Raw genomic sequence first — 25,939 nt, 5'->3', positions numbered from 1 at the left:
GTTAGTTGCTCAGTTGTGTCCGACTCTTTGGATACCATGGACTGAAGCCTGCCAGGCTCCTCCATCCAAGGGATTTTACAGGCAAGAATACTGGAATGGATTGCCATTTCCTTACCCAGGGAATCTTCCCGACTCCAGGATTGAACCCTGGTCTCCTGCATTGCAGGCAGATTTTACCATCTGAGTAACCAGGGGAGCCCATAATTGGATATAGAGTACTCTATATGCTCATTACATTGAATTTGTTAAGTTGATTATATAAGCCATCTATATCTTTAACAAAATTTGTGTTTTTGATCTTATTTCATGTGTAAGAAATGTTAAAAACCCTCCCAGTGTTATTATAGATTTATCAATTTTCACTAGACTTTTGTCAAGCTCTGCTCTCTACATATTTTAAGGCTACCATGTTAGGTCTATATTGTCCTCGTGACTTAATAAATTCAACCATTTACTGAACACCTACTGTGTCTAAGGCATTGTTAAAGACAGTGAAAAAACAGCACTGAACAAAACAGAATGATTCCTTTTACTATTAAGTAATAATACTCTTTATCACTAATAATGCTTTTTGCTTTAACATTTACTGTGTATAATAGTAATACTGGTGCGCCAACTTTTTAAAAATGCCTATTTTCTTGGTATTTTTATCATCCCTTTGTTTTCATCAGTTTATGGCCAGACTTCTTTGTTTTTTAAATTCAGTCTAAGAATTGCTGACTTTTAATGGAGAGATAGACTCCCTCTTCTTTTACTTTGATCCATGATATATTTGGTATTATTTTTAGCAAGGTATTTTATATTTTCTGTTTACCCTTCTCTTTTTCTGTCATCTACTGTCTTGATTTTTTTTAAAGCCCTCTTCTTTCCTCTGTTGGTTGGAAAGTTGTATATTCTATATCTACACTTTTAGAGGTGTTTTTGGTTATAGTTAACATTTAGTATGTACAGTTGCCTTTTGTTGTTTTGTTGCTAAATCGTGTCTGACTCTCTTACGAACTCACGGACTATAGCCCATCAGGCTCTCTTTCGATGGGATTTCCTAGACAAGAATACTGGAGTGGGCTGCCATTCCCTTCTCCAGAGAATCTTCCTGACCCAGCAATCAAACCTGCGTCTCTTGCATTGGGGACAGGTGGATTCTTTACCTCTGAGCCACCAGCTGCCTTAACATTGTTTAAAGTTAACCAAGAGTTCTACCCTCTTCCCAAATAGTGCAAAAGCCTTAGATTCTTTAAATTTGTCCTTCCACCTCCTGCTGACATGTTACTCTTGAGTGGTATTTTTTTTTTTTTAAACTTTACATAATTGCATTAGTTTTGCCAAATATCAAAATGAATCCGCCACAGGTATACATGAGTGGTATTTTATTTGTACTTTGTTCTAAGCACCAATTGGTCTTCAATGTTACTAATATTATTTTTACAAATGAATATTTGTTTAGATTTAATCTACATGTTTACCAATTGGCCTCTCAACTGTTTTTTTTCTTTTTTGCATCTCATTTCCTCACTTTTGTTTCAATATCTTTCTTCTGATGCTCCAGGAAGAAGTAGCTATCATTGACCTTCCAGCCAGTGATAGCCTATGAGTAATAAACTTTTTCTGTTAGTCTGAAAATGTCTTTATGTTAGCCTTATTTTAATATTTATTTATTATTTAATATGTATTTATTATTGGCTCTTCTGGGTCTTTGTCTGCTGGGTCTTGGTCTAGTTGTGAAGAGTAGAGGGCTACTTCCTGCTTGCGATGCGTGGGCTTCTCACTGTGGTGGCTTCACGTGTTGCGGAGCACAGGCTCTAGGGTCCAAGGGCTTCAGTAGTTGTGACTCACTGGCATAGTTGTGCCGCGACCTGTGGGATCTTCCTGGACCAGAGATCAAACCAGTGTCCCTGACACGGCAAGCGGTAGTCTTAACCACCGGACCACCAGGGAAGCCCATGTTAGCCTTATTTTAAAAGATAACTTTAGTTAAGTGTGAAACTTTTTTAAATAGTTATTTTCTCTTATCTCTCTGAAGATACTAATCTAGTTTAAGATCCTATTGTTGCTGATGAGAAGTGTGTTGTCAGTCTAATAGCTATTTTTTTGTGGTCATGTGTCTTTTCCCCTCTGGTTGCTTTTGAGATTTTCTCTTTCTCTGGTATTCTGTAGATTCTTTCACCATCTTTTGTCTGCGTGTGGATTTTTTTCCCTGCTGGGTCCTTCAGTGTGAGAACTTACATTTTTCTTTGAGTATGGAAAACTTTGATCCGTTTGTTCCGAGCTCTGTCTCTCCCCCTATTTCCTCCTCCAGGAACTCCTATTAGAGGCATCACAATATCTTATTGTGTCTTCTCTCTCTTAGCTTCTGTCATGCATATTCCACCTCTTTCATCTGTCTGTGCTGCATTCTGTGTGATTTATGCAAATCTATTTTCTAGGTAATGGATTCTTTCTCAGCTGTGTCTAATCCACTGTTTAATTTACCTGTTAAGCTTTTAATTTTGTGACAATATTTATTTCTAAGAGTTTTTTTTTTTTAATCTCCCAGATTTTCTTCATTGTGGTGTCTTTCCTTTTTTGTATATCTTTAACTATTTGTTTAATTCAGATTTCACCAGTGCGTGTGCGTGTGTGTGTGTGTGTGTGTAATTTTATGCAGTCTTATCACACACATAGCTTTGTGTAACAACCAGCACAATGAAGATTCAGAACTGTGCATCACCCCAAGGCTAATGCTGCTCTTCAGGGCCACACCTACTTCCTTCATTCACCCACCCTGTTCCTAACCCCTAGCACCCACAAATCTGTTCTCAATTTCTATAATTTGGTTATTTCAAGAATGTTATATAAATGGAGTAATACAATGTATAACCTTTGGAAACGGTTTGTTTTATTCAGCATTATTCCCTCAAGATCCATCCAAGTCATGTGTGTATTAATAGGTTACTCCTTTTTATTGCTCAGTGATATTCTATGATATATTCCACAGTTGTTTAACCATTCACCAGTTGAAAGAAATCTGGGTTATTTACATTTTAGGCTAATATGAATAAAGTTGTTATGAATATTCATATGCAGGTTTTGTGTGAAAATAGGTTTTTATCTCTCTGGAATACGTGCCCAAGAGTTCAATTGATATGTCATATGTTAGTTGCATGTTTAGTTTAAAACGAAATAGCCAAACTGTATCCCAGAATGGCAATATCATTTAATATTCCTATAATCATATGCCCGATTCCGTTTCTTCACATCCTCCTCAACATTCTAACAGGTGTATAGTGATATCTCATAGTTGTTGGGCTTTGGATTTCCCCAGTGGCTAATGATGTTTAGTACTTCTTTTTGTGAATGTGTCATCTGCATATCCTCTTTGGAGAAATGTCTGTTCATATCTTTTGCCCATTTTCTAACTGGATTTTTTTAAACTGCTCAGTTTTGAGAGTTCTTATATATTCTAAATACAAGTTATCCATTGAATATGTGGTTTGCAAACAATTTCTCCCAATCTGTAGCTTATCTTTTCGTCTTCTTGATGGGATCTATTGCAAAACAGAATCTTACATTTTGATGAGATCCGATTTGTCAATTTTTCCTTTTAAGAATTGTTTTTGGTGTCAATTCCTTAACCATTTTAACTTAAATATCTAGTAGTCTCTTTCTGATTTGCTTTTATACCTGGTTGTTAGCACACTGATTCTTAGCAGTGTTGTGTCTATGAGCTCTACCTGATACTGTTTCATTTTTTCATCTGTTTTTAATACTATGAGCTCATTTTGGGGGGGGAGGAATATAGGATGTTCTTTTTTCACCATCTTAGTGACTTGACCTACAGAAGTCACTCTATTTTGATGTTTTTTATTTTTCTTACCAGGGTTTGAGAAACTTTATGAGTCCTGGACCAGTTTGGGGATCTCTGTACCTTGCTGCTGCTGCTGCTAAGTCGCTTCAGTCGTGTCCGACTCTGTGCGACCCCATAGACAGCACCCACCAGGCTCCCCTGTCCCTGGGATTCTCCAGGCAAGAACACTGGAGTGGGTTGCCATTTCCATCTCCAATGTGTGAAAGTGAAGTCGCTTAGTCGTGTCTGACTCTTAGCGACCCCAGGGACTGCAGCCTATCAGGCTCTTCCGTCCTTGGGATTTTCCAGGCAAGAGTACTGGAGTGGGGTGAATATAGGCATAGTTATGGATAAATTGGAAATATATGTGGTTGTATATATGGATAAATGTGTCTGGAAGAACATATCTCGAAAGGTTAACAGTGTTAATCATTGGGTGGTGATTTATCAGTGTTCGTTTTTTTCTTTATACTTTTCAACATAAATCCTTGTTGGGTTGGTTTATATTCTGCTCTCACAGAGCTTAGCTATGACAATTCAGAGACTGCTAACTGTCTTCAAAGTTCTTTTTCTCATTTTTCTTTAGTAATAGAATTTTTAGCTGAGTACAGGGATGCCCAGAATAAAGACTACATTTTACAGCCTCTCTTGAAACTAGATGTAGCCATGTGTCTACCTTCTGGTAAATGAGATGTAATTAGAAATGTCATATGTGACTCAGGGAAAGGGTTCTTGAATGGAAGATGCATATTCTTCTTCCTTTCTTTTTCCTTCTTATTGACAGAGAAACAGATATAATGGCTAGAAATTGAACAGCTCTTTGGACCATGAAAATGAAGGTCACACCCTAGGGATAGCAAACTGGCAAGCTCGAAGAATGACAGTTTTGAGGATCTTGCCATTACTAGCTCAAGGCTTCTCATCTCTGGACATTTTACATGAGAGCAATACATATGTTTTAGCCATTATTAATTTGGGTTTTATGGCACAGTTAAATCCTGACATGGAATTAGTGTGTAATTCATATTTTCCTTTGCCTCAAAGGTGAAGAATTTATATTATATGCTCTTCCCTGGACATATTTGCTGTAAGTAAACTGTTGGGCTTCTTATGAAATTTTAAGATTGTTCAGTCTCATCGAGCTCTGGTTCATTGGAAACATTAGTACATGTTTATCAGGACACACATGTACTAATGTATACAAGTATATACTAGTGCTCATGGCAGAATGCTCATGTACACATGTACTAAGAATGTTGGTGGCAGAATCCATTGTAACAAAAATTTAGAAACCACTGGTGAAAATGATTAAATAAAATTGTGGTACAGTTCTGCTGTTGAATGTTACACAACAGTGAAAGTGAATTAACTATAACCACAACATTATTGGTAAATATAGGGAACATAATGCTGAGCCAAAGGAATAAGTCCCAGAAGACAACATATAATATGATAAGTTCAAACATATATAAACTAGCATATTATTTAGGCCCACACATGTGTGTAATAAAACGTAAAGAAAAGCAAGGATATGATAAAAGCAAAATTTAAGAGAATGGTTACTACTGAGAGGAAGGTGGGGAATGGTGCAGAGGAGGAACACATGAGTCAGTGTAAATCGTGGAGGCCTTTTAGCGCTTGGGTTGAGAGGTGGGTCCATGAGTCCTTTATTATATTATTATGATACATACAGTATAAATTAATTAAATGAGGTTTATGAAGGGACCAAAGGACTAATGATAGTCCTGGATTTGTGACATACTATTAACATGAACCAGGACTCTGATCATCCAGTTTTGTGTTTCTGAAGTTCATAAAATAATCATACCACTTGTGAAGCTGCCTATTAGGCAGGCCTGGCTTAATTTGTATAAACCAAGCAATAAGAATGGATATGTTTCTATTTGTGTATCCAACTGTTTCCCTATCCAGGTTCTTAAAAATAGACTTTTAATTTTAGGATAGTTTTAGACTTACAGAAAAGTTGCAAAGATAGTACAGAGTTACTGTAAGCCTTCCAGCAACCACTGACTCTGTTTTCCCTGCTGTTACATCTTATATGGTACATTTGTTTCAGTTAATGAACCAGTGATGATACATTATTATTATCATTGTTATTATTTTTATTATTAACCCTAACTAGACTTGAAGCTTCCTGAGAGTAGGTCTCATGCATCTTAGCATTCCCCAGCATCTTGCCTCTAATCAGTGTTCCACATGTGTTGAATTGATGAGGAAATTAAATGTACTAAATGTCTAAACTGTCTGCAAAAATAAGCTCCATATTTCATGATCAAATACAATTTGCTTTAAGCAGCTAAAGCTGCCTTGAGATATAACCCTGAGCTAAGTTGGGTTTAATGTTCTTAAAAGTCATTGTTTCTGAATTATTTACAAGCGCTCTCATTAGAATAAGCACAGGGAGCCAAGTGCTGAATTGTTTTTGTTTTTTTTTTTTCCTTCCCTGGGTTTCTTTTCTAAATCAGGTCACGGAAAATGGATGCTACTTCTTTAAATAATATAACCAAGCTGATCCCTGGATTACAATTAGGTTACGTAACTTGCTTATGAGCTGCTTTTCATTAAGACTTGCAGTGGGCAATGGGGCTTTACATTTCAGAGCAAAGCTGGGAGAACAATCCTGCTAAAAGCCAGAACACATGCGGTGTTGGAAGCAGGAACCGCAATAATTTCGGCACGGGATTGAGTTCACTGTAGGAGGCTCCTTTTCTCTTTAAATTCTTAAAACATCTTTTGTCCTACCAAACTCTCTGGTTCCGAATACATCCACGACAGAGGTGTTGAGGACCCACAGTAAGGGAGGAGATAAAGGTCGCTGGTCCCCAGCAGGCTGAGCAATGTACCCCTCCCGGGAGGACATTATCAAGTTTCTGCACAACCATGGCTCAGTTTCATTTCTTGCAGAACACAAATTACTAGGAAACATTTTAAAAATGTGGCCAAGGGAGGTAACAAAAATCCTCGTACCAGCCTATAACCATATCTTTGTAAATAAGCATTTAAGAGGTGCAGTAAGTAGAAGGTTCCAGATCAAGGAGAAAACAAGGAACTGGGTATCAAAGAAATCAAGTTGGAGGAGATTCCAGAGATCATTCATCAAAACGTATAAACATCTATTCTTAAAAACAGAAATAAAGCCAACTTTCCACAAAAGGAAGTTGTTCGTTGCTGTTAAACAACATACTACAGAATGGGACCATTTTTCAAACTAATATTAAAATCACCTCCAATAAGATGACGAATGTTGGAAATGGAAGTTTTACAGTTAGGGTAAGCAAAGTTATCAGAGAATGGGACAAAGCACCCTTGACAGTAAATGAACAGGGAATGGCTCTGCTCTCCAGAAAGTGAACCAGAACAGCTTATGAATAGAAAGGACAGCCTAATGCCAAAATTCTACTAAGTGCAAAATTCTTTTTTGAAATCGAATTACCGCACAGTGATTAAAATAGCAATCAGGAACAATTAAATGAACTTGGAGCCCTTTCTGTCCTTGAAGAAACACCTGTCATATACTTTAAAGGAAGAGTTAAAAGGATAATTCTTTAAGCAGCTAAATTAAAGCTTGTTTCTTAACTTTTGATAAATGTGATATCTTGCAAATTCCCCAAGTGGAGGATATCTTATTGTATAGCTCTATAAAATAATGAATAAAGAGAATTTTTTTCTTTTAACCCACAGCTAGCTTTTACAAATTATGGTTAACTTTCAACTACTAGCATGTAATAATTATAGTTAACTTTTATAAGTTTTTTAACTTAAAAGGAACCTTTTTATAATCAATAATACTAGCAATATAAATGTAAGCTATATGCTTGAATGCAAAGCAGTTAATTAATTCTAATGGTATTGCACATTAATCTTGGCTTCAACACAGCCTAAAACTTGCCTAAGTCCTGTTGGTTGCTGGGGAGTCTTTGATTCTTGTGTGTGTGTCTAATTTACTAATGAACTTGGTGTCATTTAGGGCTGAACCAAGCACATCTGAACGGGTCTGGCTGCCCCTGGGCAGCTGGGGAAGGGCACCCAGAGTGTTCTGAGCAAAGTTGGAAGAACACCAGAGCCGAGATGAGTCAGAGGCTCTCAAAGTGTGTGGTGACTCAGAATCAATGCCCCCCTCCCCACCCCAGACGTAGCAAAAAAAAAAAAAGAAGAAGAAGCTGGGGCAGGGGGAGTTCAGTTCTAAGAGGGGAGGTATTAAAGGACACACTACAAACCTACCCGCTGAGACCCTTTGTATCTTGAGTGTTGTGGATGTTGCCTATTCCTAGGGTGGTTCAGATCAGAGGCCACAGTCTAAGCAATGATCAGAAGGAGAGCCAGCAAAGATAACCCTAATCCTAACCCCAACATGATGGATGGCAGGAAAAAGGATGGACTGACCAGCACATGCCACTGGGTTGTGGTCTCCAGCAGGGAATCTTGGGGAAGCCACAAATGGTCCTGGAAGCCACAGAGATACCCCAGGGAAAGCACATGAGCTCTGGGTCCCAGATACTTGGGTTTAAATTTAAATCCTTTCTCTGTCACTGGTGGCTCAGAGGGTAAAGCATCTGCCTGCAATGTGGAAGACCTGGGTTCTATCCCTGGGTCAGGAAGATCCCCTGGAGAAGGGAATGGCAACCCACTCCAGTATTCTTGCCTGGAGAATCCCATGGACGGAGGAGCCTGGTAGGCTATAGTCCATGGGGTCCCAAAGAGTTGGACACGACCGAGTGACTTCACTTTCTTTCTTTCTTTCACTTTCTGTCACTTACTGTGTGATACTGGGGCAAGTCACTCAAACAATCCAAGCCTCACCTCCCTTATCCGAAGGTGGTAGTATCCTTTCTCATTAGCTAGTTAGTTTAGTGGTAAGGAAAGTGGGTTGCAGGTTGCTAAATAGGATTCCATGGTATTGCTTGGCTCAATAATGGGCCTGAAATGAGGGTGGAACTCAGTAAAATATTAGTTGAATGAATACCTAAGTGATACTATCACTAGATCATCCAGTTGAGGCTGTGTTTGATTCCAGGTTGACGTGTTTTCCAGGACATGATTTCTTTAGACTCCTTCATATCCCCCCGAGAGCAGGAGCTGTCTCTCTCCTAATCTGGGAATTGTCCATCTCCTATGAGGAAAGATTATGTAGAAAAGCTAAAGTTTAAATATTGAAAGTCTTAAAAAGCTCTAGCCAATACTCTATGGACAGGCACAATCTTCTCAAAAATGACTCTCCCAGCAAAATGCCACTGCTGAAGACTGACATCTTGAAAAATTATTTTTATTGAAATATAGTTGATGTATGATATTATATGTTACAGGTGTACAATAGAGTGCTTCCCAATTTTAAAAGGTTATACTCCATTTCTAATTATTATAAAATATTGGCTATATTCTCTGTGTTGTACAATAATCCTTGTGTTATTTTATACCTAATAATTTGGACCTCTTAATCCACTATCGTGCTCTTCTCCCCTTTCCCTCTTCCTACTGGTAACCACTAATTTGTTCTCTATATCTGTGGTTCTGCTTCTTTTTTTATTATATTCACTAGTTTATTGTGTTTTAAAAATATTCTATGTTTAAGTGATAAACAGTTTTTGTATTTCTCTGTCTGACTTCACTTAATATGACAATATCTAGGTCCATCCACGTTGCTGCAAATGGCAAAACTCATCCTTTTTTATGTCTGAGTACTATTCCTGTGTGTGTGTGTGTGTGTGTGTGACATCATCTTTACTCATTCATCTCTTGATGTACACTTAGTTTGCTTCCATATCTTGGCAATTGCAAATAATGCTGCTATGAACTTTGGGTTCCATGTATCTTTTCAGATTAGTGTTATCGTGTTTTTTCGATATACACCCTTGAGTGGAATTTCTGGGTTGTGTGGTAGTTCCATTTTAGTTTTATGAGCAGCCTCCATACTGTTTTGCACAGTGGCTGCACCAATTTGTATTCCTACCATCAGTATAAGAGGGCCCCCTTTTCTCCACGTCCTCACCAACATTTGTTACTTGTGTTCTTTTTGATAACAGCCCTTCTGACAGGTGTGAGGTGATATCTCACTGTGGTTTTGATTTCCATCTCCCTGATGATTATCAGTATTGAGCGGAAGATTGAAATCTTAATGATGATGAAAGAGGCAGAGGTTTTTGAATCGTATTTCAGCATTAGAGCTCATTTTGGAGAAATACCATTCAGCCTTCTTTGGACCAAATTCTGCTGAAAGTTCCTCCTCTACAAGGCTTTGTTTCAGGTCTATCCAACAGAAAGAATTATAGATAAGGCACAGGACGCTCTCTAGAACCTACAATCTTATGGAAGGAAATGACTGCAAAGATGACTATAGTAAAAAGATAGGTTGTGGTAAGAAAAACATTCAGACAGAGTCATGAGACCCTATTATTTATTTTTGTAACTCTCACAGGGCCTTTCATACTGCCACACAAAAATAATGATAATAATAATGATGATGATGATAACGTACTTACTACAAACCAAACACTGTGTTAAGAGCCTCATGCATCCATACACTGCTTTGTTTAATGTTTACAACTCTGTTAGGTAACTTCTCTTGTTTGTCCAGGTTACACATGAAAGGATTAAGGCAAAGATTTTCTCTAGGATATGCTGAAGACATTCATTTGCTTGTTCATCTGAATTTCAGCACCATATAAAAACAGGGGAACCACAATGGAACAAAAATTTCATCTCCAGATGCTCCTAGAAGGTAGACTTTGAAGGAGAAAGAAGAAAACTAAAATTAATTGAATATTGATTTAATGCCTTGCACCTTCACATGCATGATTTCGTTTAATGCTCACTTTACAAGTGAAGGAATGGAAGCTTAGAGAGACTGCATAAATTGAGTCCAGATACACCTGACTCCAAGTCTACATTCTTTCCATTCTATCAGTAGAGTTCTGGCTCTCACTTATCCCTATCAACATCCCTTACGTTTTCTAAACATTGATGTTCTCAACAGTAAAAATGGGGATAAAATGGGTGCCCATCTAGCCCTTAGAATATTTTTAAATTTTAAAATTATTATTTTTTATTTATTTTTGGCCACACAGCTTACAGGATCTTAGTTCCTCAACTAGGACTCAAACCCATGCCCCCTGCAGTGGAAGCACAGAGTCTTAACCACTGGACCATCATGGAAGTTCCACCCTTAGGATAGTCTGAGAAATCATGTGAAATGGGATGGTCTACAAAAATAAAGCAGGCATGGCTCCAACAGCAAATAATCCAAATTCATATCAAGGAGATATAAACATAAGAAAGTAAAAGTTGCTCAGTCATGTCTGACTCTTTGCACCCCATGGACAGTCCATGGAATTCTCCAGGCCAGAATACTGGAATGGGTATCCTTTCCCTTCTCCAGGGGATCTTCCCAACCCAGAGATTGAACCCAGGTCTCCCAAATTGTAGGCAGATTCTTTACCAGCTGAGCCACAAGGGAAGTCCTTATAAATATAACTGTGATACAAAATGTTAGGAGTCGATATACTTGTTTTATAAAAATACTGGAGCACTGAAGAGAGATTTCTTTCTCTTGTTTGGGTGAGCCATGGAAGAGTTCACCTAGAAAATGACATTTGAGCTAACCATTTGGAACGAGGCTTCCCTGGTGGCTCAGACAGTAAAGAATCTGCGCACAATGCGGGCGATCTGGGTTTGATCCCTTGGTAGGGAAGATCCCTTGGAGAAGGAAATTCCCTCCAGTATTCTTGCCTGGAGAATTCCACGGACAGAGGAGCCTGACTGGCTGCAATCCGTGAGGTCACAAACAGTCGGACATGGCTAAGTGACTAACACTTTCACTTTCTTTTCAGAATGAGGAGGGCTTCATTAAGTTTAGGAAAAAAAAAAAAAACTGGTCGGGGGCGGGGGGTGGAGGGCGGGGCATTTTAAAGAAAAGAAATGACAGGAAAGGCATGGAGGCATGAGAGAGTGTGAGTGTCCAGAACACACAGTACCAGGTGTCTGGGCTGGCAGATGATAAGCCCGGGAATAATTGGACCAGAGTCAGGAGGCCTTGAATGCCATGCTAAGGCCTTTGGACTTAATTCTGTAGACAGTTGGGAGCCACCGAGGGTGACTACCCAAAGAATCCATAATGACAAAGAGTCTGAACAGGGCCTTTTGCCATCCTGTTCTTGTGATGATCACAAAGTCCCATGTTCAGAACATCACAGTCTGTTGCCATGGAAATAGTAATGGGCCTCACTATGGGAATAAATTATCCTCATCATTATACCTTTCTTCCAAGGAACTCAAAGTGTTTGTTGTGTGTGTTTTCTTTTCTTTCTTTCTTTCTTTTTTTTTTTTAATAGAAGCACCAGATGGTGGTTACGGGAAAGAAGAAAGCCTAAAGACTGTTGAATTAAAGGAGATTTCAAAGGAATGGAAGGAAAAACACAAGTTGAATTTTGAAAGGTTTAATCAAAACAGATGGCAGAATATCTCAGCCTGAGGGAAGGGGAAAATTGTCTCAGAACCAATCTGAAGTGGAAGCTTCTTCACCCTTGCTTCCTTGGTCTCTCTCTGAAGCCTTTCTTCAGGCTGATGGTTCAAGCTGGTTAATGAGGAAAGAGGTGTGTGAATGTGTGTGATAATATATATGCCAGTGACAAGAATTAACGTCGTTGAAATGCCTTTTTGAGATACTATAAATACTGATTTCTTATTCATGTGATCTTTATTTTCAGACAAAAAATTTAAAAAAAAAAATTTTACTCTCTTCACAAAAGTGTGTCTGCTGTTTTTCACTCTGTGGGCAGAAAAAGGAAACTATTACTTTGTGTATCTCATTTGTACACACGTTCCTATATCACCCTATTTTAATTATCGGTCTAATTCAATCTTTGGACAGAATTGCCCTATGTAGTAGGCATTGCTGTTCTTTGTTACAGAGGAAGATGAGACCCACAGAGGCTGCAAATATTACCCAGGTTATTCCTCAGTGACAGCCCTGCTCTGAGCTCTGGTTAGCACAGGCTCTTCCCAAAATTCCAAGAGAGTTCTGTCACCACCACTCTAAAACTGAGAGAAACTGATTAAGGTTCGCATCCTCTCTGGGCCTCAGTTTCCTCTAGATAATAGGAAAATCAGTGCCTACATCAGCATTCTTGCTTTAGAGGCATGGGCGTGGAGTGGAATGTGAATGTGAAGAATGATAAACATTATGTACCTTTTCTGATATTCTGATAATCACATTTGAGATCACATTTGAGATCTCCAAGTCCCTGTCTTACTAGGCTGCCTGGGGTTCTTCTGAGTGGACCAATCGTGTTCTGAGGATTTAAATAGTTATTTTTTAAAAATGTAAGATGAAAAAAAGCAGAGAAAAGTTAGGACATTGAAATACTCATAGTGGCTCTATTGATACCAGGTGTATTTCATGAGTGTTTACTATATGCCAGGCACTGTTGGTGGGGGATACTAAAATGAACAGACAGACAGACAGGGTTTGGCTATTTTAGAGCACCTAGGAAAAGAGCAGTCATGGGAGATTTCTACCTGGAAGCTGCATGTGAAATGATATTCCAGCCATTATCCTCCACAAAAGACTATTTCCTAAATCTGTTTCTTGTACCTTCTTCTAGGAGGTAAAGAAAGTTGTATTACTCTGACCCTGCCTGGTCAGTGAGGCATCTGTCCCCACTCCCTGTTCATTCTTATCACAAACAAGACTTCTCAGCTTCCTGAATATTTCTGAGGTTTTGATATATAAACCACACATTAGATGGATCAGGGCAAAAATGCTTGTGTTTACATTCTTTCTTTATCATTCTGCCGTTTATGGACTGAACTACTGGCTTATAGCTTCCCAGATGGCTCAGGGGTAAATGAGGCCACTGCAGGAGACCCAGGTTCAATCCCTGGGTTGGGATGATCCCCTGGAGAAGGAAATGGCAACCCACTCCAGTATGTTTGCCTGGAAAATCCCATGGACAGAGAAGCCCGGCAAGCCACAGTCCATGGGGTCACAAGAGTCAGACAGGACTTAAATGACTAAACAAAAACAACTGGCTGATAACCCATCTGTCTGGCTGCATGTTGTGGTCTTCCTGTGAGCGGAATGGCAAAGTGAGAGGACCAAGGCAGCTGCATTGCAACATGGAAGGAGAAGCAGCTCACAGACGCCGGCCCAGGAGTGTGCCTCCTCCTCGTGTTCAGGATGACTTTGAATCCCTCCAAATTGCCACAGCACTAAAGGGGAAATAGTTTTCCATTAGAAGTTACACCTTTCAGTTTGGATGTTTCTAACACACATTCTCTAAGTACTTTATTTTCTCTCCTCGCCCATTCTGATCCACCTGATGCAGTCTGTGCATCACCAGATTTTACTGAGGTGTTTTGGAAGTGATTCTTACCCAGGGTCTTTGGACTTTGGGCTAGAGGGAAGATAGAAGAAACTTTCCTGAGGAACAGGGCTGAGCTGAGAACATATCCCAAACGGATTATAAATACCAGGAGGTCTAGGGAAAATTGGGAAAGACCGTAAGCAAACAGGGCTGGGAAAATCTGGAAAGGCAGCAAGAAGCAGCAGCAGCTGGGAGCAGAGAAGAGCAAGTAGTCAAGGAGATTTGGGAAACAGAGGCCAGAGGGGATTTGTGCATTTTCATGGCCATGCCAGATTCATTTTAAGGCAAAGATACAGAAGAACTCAAAAAGATGACCATGAATTTGAAAAGGATTTTGGACTTTATTCCAGGAGTCACTGAGTTAGATGTTAAGACTGAAGGAGAAGGAGGAATCAAGGAATCAAATGAGCATGCCATCTATGGCGATGAGGAAGTTCAGACAAGGACCAAAGCCCTCAAAGTTTAGACAAGGACTGCAAGGAGATCAAACCAGTCAATCCCAAAGGAAGTCGGTCCTGAATATTCATTGCAAGGACTGATGCTGAAAGTGAAACTCCAATACTTTGGCCACCTGATGCGAAGAACTGGCTCATTGGAAAAGACCCTGAAGCTGGGAAAGATTGAAGGCAGGAGGAGAAGGACGTGACCGATGAGATGAGATGGTTGGTTGGCATCAGCGACTTGATGGACATGCATTTGAGCAAGCTCCGGGAGTTGGTGATGGACAGGGAAGCCTTTCATACTAAAGTCCACGGGGTCGTGGGGAGTTGAACACGACTGAGCGACTGAACTGACTTAAAGAACCTCTTGATGAAGGTGAAAGAGGAGAATGAAAAAGCTGGCTTAAAACTCATTATTCAAAAAACTAAGATCATGGCATCCAGTCCCATCACTTTATGGCAAATAGATGGGGAAAGAATGGAAATAGTGACAGACTTCATTTTCTTGGGTTCCAAAATCACTGCAGATGGTGGCTGCAGCCACAAAATTAAAAGATGCTTGCTTTTTGGAAGAAAAGCTATGACAAACTTAAACAGCATATTAATAAACAGAGACATTACTTTGGTGACAAAAATCCGTAAAGTCAAAGCTATGGTTTTTCCAGTAGTCATATATGGATGGGAGAGTTGGACCATAAAGAAGGCTGAATGTTGGAGAATTGATGCTTTTGAGCTGTGGGGTTGCAGAAGACTCTTGAGAGTCCCTTGGTCTGCAAAGCGATAAAACCAATCAATCCTAAAGGAAATCAATCCTGAATATTCATTAGAAGGACTGATGTTGAAGCTGAAGCTCCTTTGGCCACATGATGTGAAGAGCCAACTCACTAGAGAAGACCCTGATGCTGGGAACGATTGAAGGTGGGAGAAGGGGACGACAGAGGACGAGATGGTTGGATGGTATTGCTGACTCAATGGCCATGAGTGTGAGCAAGCTTCGGGAGATGGTGAAGGACAGGGAAGGCTGGCATGCTGCAGTCCATTGGGTCGCAAAGAGTTGGACATGACTGAGCAACTGAACAACGACAAGGGCCCTCAATCCTGAAAGTGAATCTACAGAATTTCACTTGCTTTTGTTGCGTTGTGTTTGGATGCAGGAATCTGAAACTCAGAGGAGAGGTCTGGGTTGGAGACATGAATTTGGGAGTTGTTGACACAGATACTTCATGCTGTAGGAATGGATGGATGTAACCATCCAGGGAGAGAGTGTAAAACAATTATTATCTGCATTTTACAAAAGGAGAAAATTGAAGCTGGGGGAGGTTAAATAACTTGTCAAATATACCCATTCTGCCCCGGTGAGTGGTGGAGCCAGCATCCGAACCAAGGCCCATAATGGGTATAAAAATAGTTATTGTTATTTTTGTTGTTGTTGTAGCTATTATATCTTGCTGACGTTAAGGGCTTGGACCCATTACATTTATGTAAAACCAGCTTAACACCCTAAATGGCCCCATAAAAATCCTCTGAGATGATATTCCACTGCCCTGGGAAACCCCCAGGCTCTGCCTCCCACCTGTCGTTCTAAACTGCTTGCCTCGTCCTGGGAGCTCAATTCCTGTTCTTTTGCCCAGCACCTGGTTATTTCTGCCTCTTTGCCCAGATCCTTTGGCCTCACACTTCAGAGGGACTCTCTGTTTGGCATCCCAGCTTTGCCCAGGGATGCTATCTTTCCCTTGGCTCCATTAGTTACAGTCTGTGGGCCAGTCTTGCCTCATCTCTGAGCCTAGTCCTGGATCCCAGTTCTCTAAAACAGTATGGTTCCCTGGGTACTTGTTTTTGCAGGAAGAGAGCTCAAACAATATCATGTCTTTGTCTTTTAACATATATTTTTTCCATGAAAAGCATCCTAGGTTTATTCTCCTTACTTTTTCTTATTCTATCTTATTTTTCTAGCCTTGAGCTAATCGAGTAAGATTTGTTTATTCCATCGTCTTCCATCTTCTGAGCCTATCTTCCTGCTTTTCATTCGTCCCTTATAGACTTTTATAATTTTTTTTTTAAACCCTAGTATTACCTCCTTCTTCCAAAATGTTCTGGTTTTCTTGAAGGTCTTTTATCATTTCACTCCTGTATATTGCTCTCTCCCACATTATTCCTAGCTTTGAATTTTAAAAAAAAAGTTTAAACCTCATTGTTATTTTTTGACATTGGCCAATTCTAGCTCTTTCTCAGAGGTGTCTTCTCACAATTCACAAATACTGTTTGGGTGAGGACCAGGTATTTTTTTTTTAATTTAATTTAATTTTATTTTTTAACTTTACAATATTGTATTGGTTTTGCCATATATCAAAATGAATCTGCCACAGGTATACATGTGTTCCCCATCCTGAACCCAGGTATTTAATTATACTTTCCCTTTATTGCTAAATGCTGGGTGACCTACAGGTGGAAAACATGTAATGGCTGTTTATGTTCCATATTCATTCAGGTTGTCCAGTAGCCCTCCTGACCAGCTATTTAATACTTTAAAGATTACTCTGGCTAAAATACTACCACTTCTAGAACAGAGGCACCCTGAGAATGACGTCTGTTAACTTTAATCAGTCTGAGAACTCATTGATCCTAAATGTCAGTCTGTTAGGCTCTTGGAAGTCCACCAACCTCTACATTCTTTCTGGTAACAGCGTGATGAAACAAACTCAGCAAACATTCCAAACAGAAAGCTTATAGGTCTTCCTTGCTGGGGATTAATGCTACTACAATTACTTAAGAGTCCAGATTTCCCTAGGGCAACCTTGTGATTCTCAACAAGGGCAACCTTGACCATTTGGGAAACACAGAATCTCCAGGTATAGAGAAGGGGATTGTTTGAAAAAATAAATTCAATATTAGAACATACTTTTATATTTGAAACTAATTAAGAGAACTTTTGCTTTCATTATGCAAACTAAAGAAAGTAAATATGGACAAATGCAGGAAATAAAATAATCTCATCAGAACAATCAGGGAGAGGACGATGTTTTTCTAATTTTTTTTGTTGCTGTCATGAACCACAACAAATAAAAAATACATTTTTGTCTTAATTCAGTACACATTTGTGTGTGTGTGCTTGTGTTTGTGTGTAATTAAAACAAACAAAAACGTTTTAAACAGTGCTTACTCTTTTTTTCCAACTGTTAGTCATGACAAACTAAATTGATTTTATGGTTCATAGTTTGAAAAACATTTCTTTCTGGTGACAATATCAGAATTTGGGGAGAAAAGATGCATGTTGATATATGGCAAAACCAATACAATATTGTAAAGTAAAAAAAAAACAAAACAAAACTTATTTTTTAAGAAGTGTCTATGTCCTTGAGATTGCAGACTTCTTATTTCTTCTCTCCAGGGTCCCTGTTACTTTACTTTCTTTTGCTTTAATTTGCATAGACAATGAATGAGACTGTGAAATTATTTTACTGCAATGTTAAGCGCCTAGATTTTGTACTATGTGAGGTGGCATATTGCAGGTACCTGGTTTCATTCTTTAAACTTAAACTTATCTAACAACCTATCAAAATCTTAACTAATATATTGATTATTAATGAACAATTTATCTTGTGATTTTTAGTTCTATTAGGTACCTTCTACCCTCATTCTAAATGAAGGTCCAGTTCTTACCTCACCTGGCTCATAGGGGAGCAAAGTCCCATTTTCCCTACACAGTTGAGGCCTCACCCTCCCACACAGGATGGGCTGCATTCTACTCTGCCTCTTGAAATCCAATAGTGATAATCTTTTGACCACCATCCCCCCTTCCCCCATCATCATCTCCTGCAGCTGGTCTCTCTTGCTGGCCTTCTTCTTAGTCTACTTTTTGTTGGCCTTTATAGTCTACTTTAAAGTTGGCCCTTTTATAAGAGTGACAGAGTGACTTTTTAATCTTTTCTCCTATTTCCTGACCCTACAGATCCTGTATTTCTTCCACCCTTCCCTTCCCCAGAAGGCAAGAGTCCAGAGCAGGTATGTTACCTACCTTGTTCATCAAATAATTGTATCTATTTTTTTGAATCCAATCTGATATTGTGATTTTTCCTGATGTAAACCAGTAAGATAGAGATGTGGAGGGCTAACTGTATACAAAGGCCTGGGTTCATGAACTTAATTCATTCCCCTACATTGGCTGTTATGTGCGCTCTCCACTTGGATGTCATCCCAACATCTTAGCACGTTTAAAATTGAGTTTATTGTAAAGTAATTATCCACCAATTCAAAATTTTAAAACAGAAATAATGAAAAGAATTGAATTTGTTGTATTAGCCCTCAAACCGCATCCCTTCCCAGCTTTTCTACTGACAATGATGAGGACAGTGATGGTGAGCTGTGCTGCGTCCACTCATCCAGAACTACCGTGTTTTCTCACGTACCACTTTTAAAAATATATATTTACTTGACTATACCACATTTAAATTTTGGCATATGAGACCTTTTAGTCGTGGCTTGTAAACGCTTAGTTGCACCAAGTGGGTTCTAATTTCCTGAGCAGGGATTGGGAGCACAGAGTCTTCACCACTGGGCCACCAGGGAAGTCCCCCACGTATCATCTTATTTGTGCCTCCCCCAAACACTGTGAAGTTGATAGAGGCACTTTACGAATGAGGGACCTGAGTCCAAGAGGGAATCAGTACCTTGTTCAAAGCGGCAGACAGGTCTTCCTCCTCTCAGTTCTATGCCTTGGCACTGCCTGGCACCTCCGGTTTTAAACGTCGTGGTTGTTTCTGCTCCTTTTCCTCTGTTGCAGGCCCGTATCTAACCCATCACAAAGTCCTCCTGATTGCTCTTCTATAGTGTCTCACACTTGCCATATCTAAGCAGCTAAAACCTCTTGGAGGCCCCCTTCTGCTCCTTTCTCAATCACTGAATATACCTTGTCCATGCTTCTTTTCTTCTCTAATTTGTCCTGAAGACATTCATTCAGAATATGATGTTTATTTTGCATATTTTTTCCCTTTTTTGTTTTCTTCCCTCTGTTCCATGTGCATTTTGAGGTCTAATTCTGACTTCCTACCAGAATTGAAATGAGGGTCTCAGATACAGCAGCTGTCAGAAGAGTATCGTCACCTTTAGTGAAGAGTAAGTATCTGTGGATAATTGGAAAGATGATATGTGTAGTATATGTGTAAATATGTTGCTCTCATGATATCACTGTCTTGTGGCCTACATCAGCATCCTATTTCTTATTTGGAAAGTTCAAAATAGGCCTTCTATCCAAGACTGTCTGTTAACTGAGAATTTTCTGACCTTATCCTGGATACCAAGGTAATGCAGCATTCAACCCACCTGTCCCAAAATTCAAGGTTGCTTGTGGTCAGGGGCTCCCTTCAGGGGACAGATGATGGATCAGTTGGGTTAGCCAAACATTTTTTGACATGAAAAACCTGAATGAACCTTTTGTTGTTGTTCAGTTGCTTGGTCATGTCCAACTCTTTGCAAACCCATGGACTTTAGCATATTAGCCTTCCTGTCCATCACCATCTCCCAGAGCTTGCTCAAACTCATGACCATTGAGTCAGTGATGCCATCCAACCATCTCATTCTCTGTCGTCCCTTTCTCCTTCTGCCTTCAATCTTTCCCAGCATCAGGGTCTTTTTCAATGATTTGGCTCTTCACATCAGGTGACCAAAGAATTGGAGCTTCAGCTTCAGCATCAGTCCTTCCAATGAATATTCAGGGTTTATTTCCTTTAGTATTGACTGGTTTGATTTCCTTGCAAGTCCAAGGGGCTCTTAAGAGTCTTCTCCAGCACCACAGTTCAAAGGCATCATCAATTCTTTGGCACGCTAAGCCAATATTAATTTCTGAGATGCCAGAAGATTCTTAAGGAATATAAAAGGAAACAACTTTTATAGTGTATTTTCTTGAAGTCACCACCAAGCCTGGTATTTTATCCGATTTATCTCATTGAACGCCAACACCAACCCTACAAAAAAGGTAAAAAGAGAAGGTGGGAAGGGCTGTGGAAGAAGTTCTGGCTTAGCTGCCTAACCTGGGCTCAGAATTCTGACAGGTCTTGGAAGGTCCAAATGCTGTTGGGAAGGGACATACTTGCTTGAGGAATTAAGGAGATCCTGAGAAATAACCCATTCTGAGGAGAGTGGGGCAAGTTTGGATGAAAGCGGGGAGGGTGTTGTCAGTAGTATAAACTGCTGGTCACTAACATCACCTGCTGACTCTGCTCCGGGGATTCCTGCCTTCCTCCCAGTGAGACTGAACAAAAAGAGGAACAAACAAAGCTGTTTCTTTGAAAGATATTAAGGCAAGATGCTGTGACCCGAGATACCCTTGCTGGACACCGCACGTGGCATCCTACAGCCCACAGGGATCTGCAGGAAGCGGAAGCAGAAAGCACACAGCGACCTGGGAGGGTGACGGCGCTGGGCTCCTGCAGCCTTGGTCTAGGCCTCGAAAACTGGGCAGCAGACTTCAGCCCAGGTGCCAGAGCAGAGACCAGGGAAATGGTAGACTTCACGGGCTGCTGGGATGACTATAGTTGTTTTAAAAAAATACTTACAAGATAACTACTTTCTCCCCTTCCCCACTGTCAGAGCTATTTGAGAAAAAATCAAGGAAGCCTATTTCTCAAATACTATTTTTCTTGGCATATTGTTAATCACTGTCTATTTCCACACCTGACCTGAGAAGCAGGTCACAAATGTATTTTCATCTCCATTATATGGATGAGAAACTGAGGCTCAAAGAGTCTAAGCAAATTAAGACAATTAGAAAGTGGCCGAGCTTGGGTGAGAATTTGAGTCTTCTATATTTTAAAGCCCATGCTCTTTTCACTTCATTATTTATTCAACAAACATTTATGGAGTGCCCACCATGTGTCAGACACAGGAGGCAATGTGAAACATTCTGCCCAAATGTGCCTCATACCCAGTGGGAAAGATCGATAAGTGTTCACCAAAACTTCTGGTCTCTTCTTTTTCCTGGACTCATAGCTAGACACACTTCCCAGCTTCCCTCGCATTAGGTCTCCAGCCTGCTGAATGTGAGTGGAAATGCTAAGTGTCGCTTCCAGGCCTGGCGCATAACAACCTCCCCTCATATGTTTCTCTGTGCTGAGTTGACTAGTGCAACCTTGGAAGCCACGTGTGGAAAATGGCTGAGCTGCCTCCGCTGATGAGGAACATATGATCTGGTCTGTTACATGAACAAGACATCAATTTATACTGTGTTTGAGACATTATACATTTAGGAGTTTATTTTTTTTTATAGCACTCTCTAGATCTTAATTAAAACATACTTCTACATGAATACTATCTACAATAGTTTTGTTTTTACCAAAAGAATGAGGATAAACATTCCTTCTTTCAAACTATACTTTCTAAAGACTACTTTGAAAAGTCTCTCAGTGTTGGAATAAGAACAGTCATCTTTTGAGTGGAAGGGGCTCCTGGTGGCTAAAGGGCAACACAGAGACTCAACGTGAGAAAACCTGCATGGGTCCAGCTGTGCCCACTACTGAAGGGGGCCGTTCTCCCTAAGTCTGGTTCTTTCTACCCACCCTGCTTTGCAAACAAAGCTGGATGCTGCCCTCTCCAACCTGGCCTCTCTCAGTTGTAATAAAGGCAATATCTTAACTTCCCTCTGCCACTCTTCTATTTTACTTCTTAATTTGTTCAGAACTCAGATTGGGAAGAGGTTCGCTACTTATGGGGCCCCATCTGAGATTTCTGGAGAAATCAGTAGTCAGTGATTATATTATAATTATTGTATAAATAAATCTTCACAGTTGAACCCAATGGAATACTATGATTATGTTTTGTTTCTAGTACAATTTTTGCCATGGAGTTAATAAAAACCATGTTTTTGTTTTTTTTTTTTTAGTTTTCTATGAACTTATCACTATTTATTCCAACTACTACAATCTCTCTGTCAAAGATTTTTCAGATAGTATGCTAAAAGTGCTAACCATGACAGTCAATACATTTGGAAAGCATTAAAATTAAGAACTTAGGTTTATCAAATGATGTGATTAAGAGAGTGAAAAAAAAGCACAAAATGCAGTATACTTCAGTCTGTGTATTCAAAAGAGGATTTGTGTATAGAGTATATAAAGAGCCCCAATGGATCAAGAAGAGAAAGACAACAGGATTGTTTAAAATGAGCAAAAGATTTCAACAGACACCTCCCTGAAGAGGATTTCCAATGGCCTATAAACACATGAAAAGATCTGCTTCATCAGTCATCAGGGATGTATAAAATAACGCCACAATGAGGTCCTACACATCTCCTATCACAGTTACAATGAAGAAGACAGACGATCCATACAGCACAGGATGTGCTGAAGCTTGAATCCCTATACACGGCTGCTGTTGGGACTGTAAAACTGTACAACCACTATGGATAATTTTTTTGTTTGTTTTTGAAACTTTATTTATTTGTTTATTTTGGCTGCACTGGGCCTTCGTTATTGTGTGCGGCTTTCTCTAGTTGTGGCAAGTGGGAGCTTCTCACTGCAGTGGCTTCCCATGCTATGGAGCACAGGATGTAGGGTGCTCTAAGGCATGTGCACTTAGCTGTCCCATGGCCTAGGGGATTTTCCCAGACAGGGATTGAACCTGCGTTTCTTGCATTGGCAGGCAGATTCCCAACCACTGGACCAGCAGAGAAGTCTGTGCATAACTGTTTGCATTAAAGTCAAATTTAAACATACTCTGTGAACTAGCGATTCCACTTCTTGATACATACCCAATAAAAATGAGTATAATATTCACAAAAGACATGCACAAAAATGTTCATAGCAGCAGTATTTGTAACAGTGAAAACCTGAAAACAAAAGTCCAACAACAGTAGGATAGATAAAACAGTGATGTAATTATAAAATGCTATACACCAATGAGAATGAAGAAACCATTGCTACTTGTAAAACGATGGATAAATCTTATAAAATGCAACAAATGCATGAACAAAAATCATACAAAAGAGCACATAATATATGATTCAATTTATATAAAGCTCAAAACCAGGCAAAACTCACCAATGGAGATAGAAACTGTTTGGTGGTTTCTTCTTCGTTGGGTGGAAGAAAGCTTGAGGGAGACCTCCTGGGGTGCTGGTTATATTCTATTTCACAATCTGAGTTCTGATTGTTTGATCTGTGAAAATTCTTTGAGCTGAGCAATTATGATTTGTGTACTTTCCTATTTGTTACACTATACTGAAAAACTTTTAAATCTGCCATAACATGTAGACATACTGAAAAAATATTGAAAATTCTAGGAAATGAGAACCTCCTAAGTAGGTAAGCTTCGCAGTACACAAACTCATCATCATCAGTAGGATTTGGTCTCTGGAGTGACAAATATTAATTCCAATTAATTCTCAGGGGTGAAAAGGCCAATTAAGTAGCATCTTGTTTAATCAGCTGTCCCCACTATTTTGAGGGTGAATTTTGAAGTATAAGTACCCAGAGTAGACACTGGTTATTTTTTCTGTCTAGAATTACTTCCTTGGGGGCTGCTAGTGTCCAATATGTTCAATATGTGGTTCTGATATGTTGTTAAGTACAACACTCTACCCCCAACAGAGAGGTTGATGTTTGATCTTTGCTTGGCCAATCACACTTTTTATCCGAAGAAGTTGAACTTTGAGCTGAGAAATGCAGGCACAGAAGGTGGTGAAGCTGTGATCCTATGCTGCCATGAGACAGCTCACAGTTCCTGATTCCCAGATCCTTGAAGCTGCTTTGGTTCTGGCCTCCTGAGAACAAATGATCCAACCGATCTTTGTATTCCCTCATCTGCCCTGTATCCTTCCAATCAATTTTTGCGTCAGTAGCAAGGGTTTATTCTCGTAATTTTCAACCAAAGAACCAATAAAGCATCAGAACCTGCAAGGTTTATAAACTGAGTTCTATCAGTTCATTCAGGAATTATTATGCTGCATAAAAGTGATACACATTGACCAAACTCATAGAAATTTGACATATATAAGTGACGATATTAATTTATTTCTTTATTCTAGGAGATTTTCTTAGTCTAAAGACAAAACAATCATTTTGAAGAGGGTGTACATTTCATATTTAGCATTTATTTACTAAGGACTGACTTTTAGGTACTAGGGTAAGCAAAGAAATATGAAACTGGGTGCTTTCAAAATAATTTTTATAACCTTCAACTCATGTCTTGATGTGCTATGCTTTCTAATTCTAGTTCTACAGTTCCTTAATACATTTTTCTAAAATACCATTTTGTTGCACTCTGGTCAAAAATCTTCAGTGAAAGTGTTAGTCACTCAGTCATGTCCGTCTCTTGGTGACCCTGTGGGCTGTAGTTTGCCAGGCTCCTCTGTCCGTGGATTTCCCAGGCAAGAATACTGGAGTGGGTTGCCATTCCCTTCTCCAGGGGATCTTCCTAACCCAGGGATCAAACTCAGGTCTCCTGAATTGCAGGCAAACTCTTTACCATCTAAGCCATCATCCAGAATGCTTCCATCCTTTTAATGTCACCCTCCCTACTCCTAGACGAAGTCTCCAAAAAGCTCTTTTGCTACATTCTTGGGCCTTGGGGAGCTGCTCCAGGCAGTGCTTCCCATGTCCCTTTCAGAGCCTGCTCTTCCACAGCACCTCTAGTTCACTCTGGTTACCTCATAACTAGCCCTGCCTCTCTGATGTGTTTATCTTGATCCTGGCCATGCCCCAGTTTGCTAGCTTGATCTTCGTCCTCAGTACATTTTGCAATTCCATGTGCCAGTCTTGCCTTCCCTCCTACCCTGCCTCAACCCCCATAGCCAGGAGGAATTAGTATCTGACGTCTCCTAATTTCTGAGGGAGTGAGGATAAGGATCAATTCTGGAGGCCTAAGACTGGCATTCAAACTTCTCCCAAGTGCCATGTATTTTCTTTACATGAGCACGCCACTCTAGCTGGAGTGATTATTTACTCTTTTGCAAATAGAAAATAAATCATTTTGGACTCTCTGCTTTTGCTTACATTGTTCTTTATCCCAGGAACGCCCTTACTTCTTCTCTCCCTGTCTGAATCCAAGCACTCCACAAATTCTCCTATGGATTCCTCAGAGCTTCCCAATCCTTCCATCCATGAATATCCTCCTGATTTTCTTTTCTTTAAAAAAACTATTTTGGACTGGACTGCACAGCATGTTGGATCTTAGTTCCCTGACTAGGGATCGAACCTGTGCCCCAGCATTGGCAGCAACAGTCTTAACCATTGGACTGTCAGGCAAGTCCCTCTTTTTGTTTTTTTAGTTGCTCTGCTATGCTCATCTTTCTTCTATTACCAGTTTTCAGG

Source organism: Bos indicus x Bos taurus, chromosome 11, assembly GCF_003369695.1.
Source record: "Bos indicus x Bos taurus breed Angus x Brahman F1 hybrid chromosome 11, Bos_hybrid_MaternalHap_v2.0, whole genome shotgun sequence".
NCBI lineage: Eukaryota > Metazoa > Chordata > Mammalia > Artiodactyla > Bovidae > Bos > Bos indicus x Bos taurus.
Note: the sequence above shows the minus strand (reverse complement) of the source record.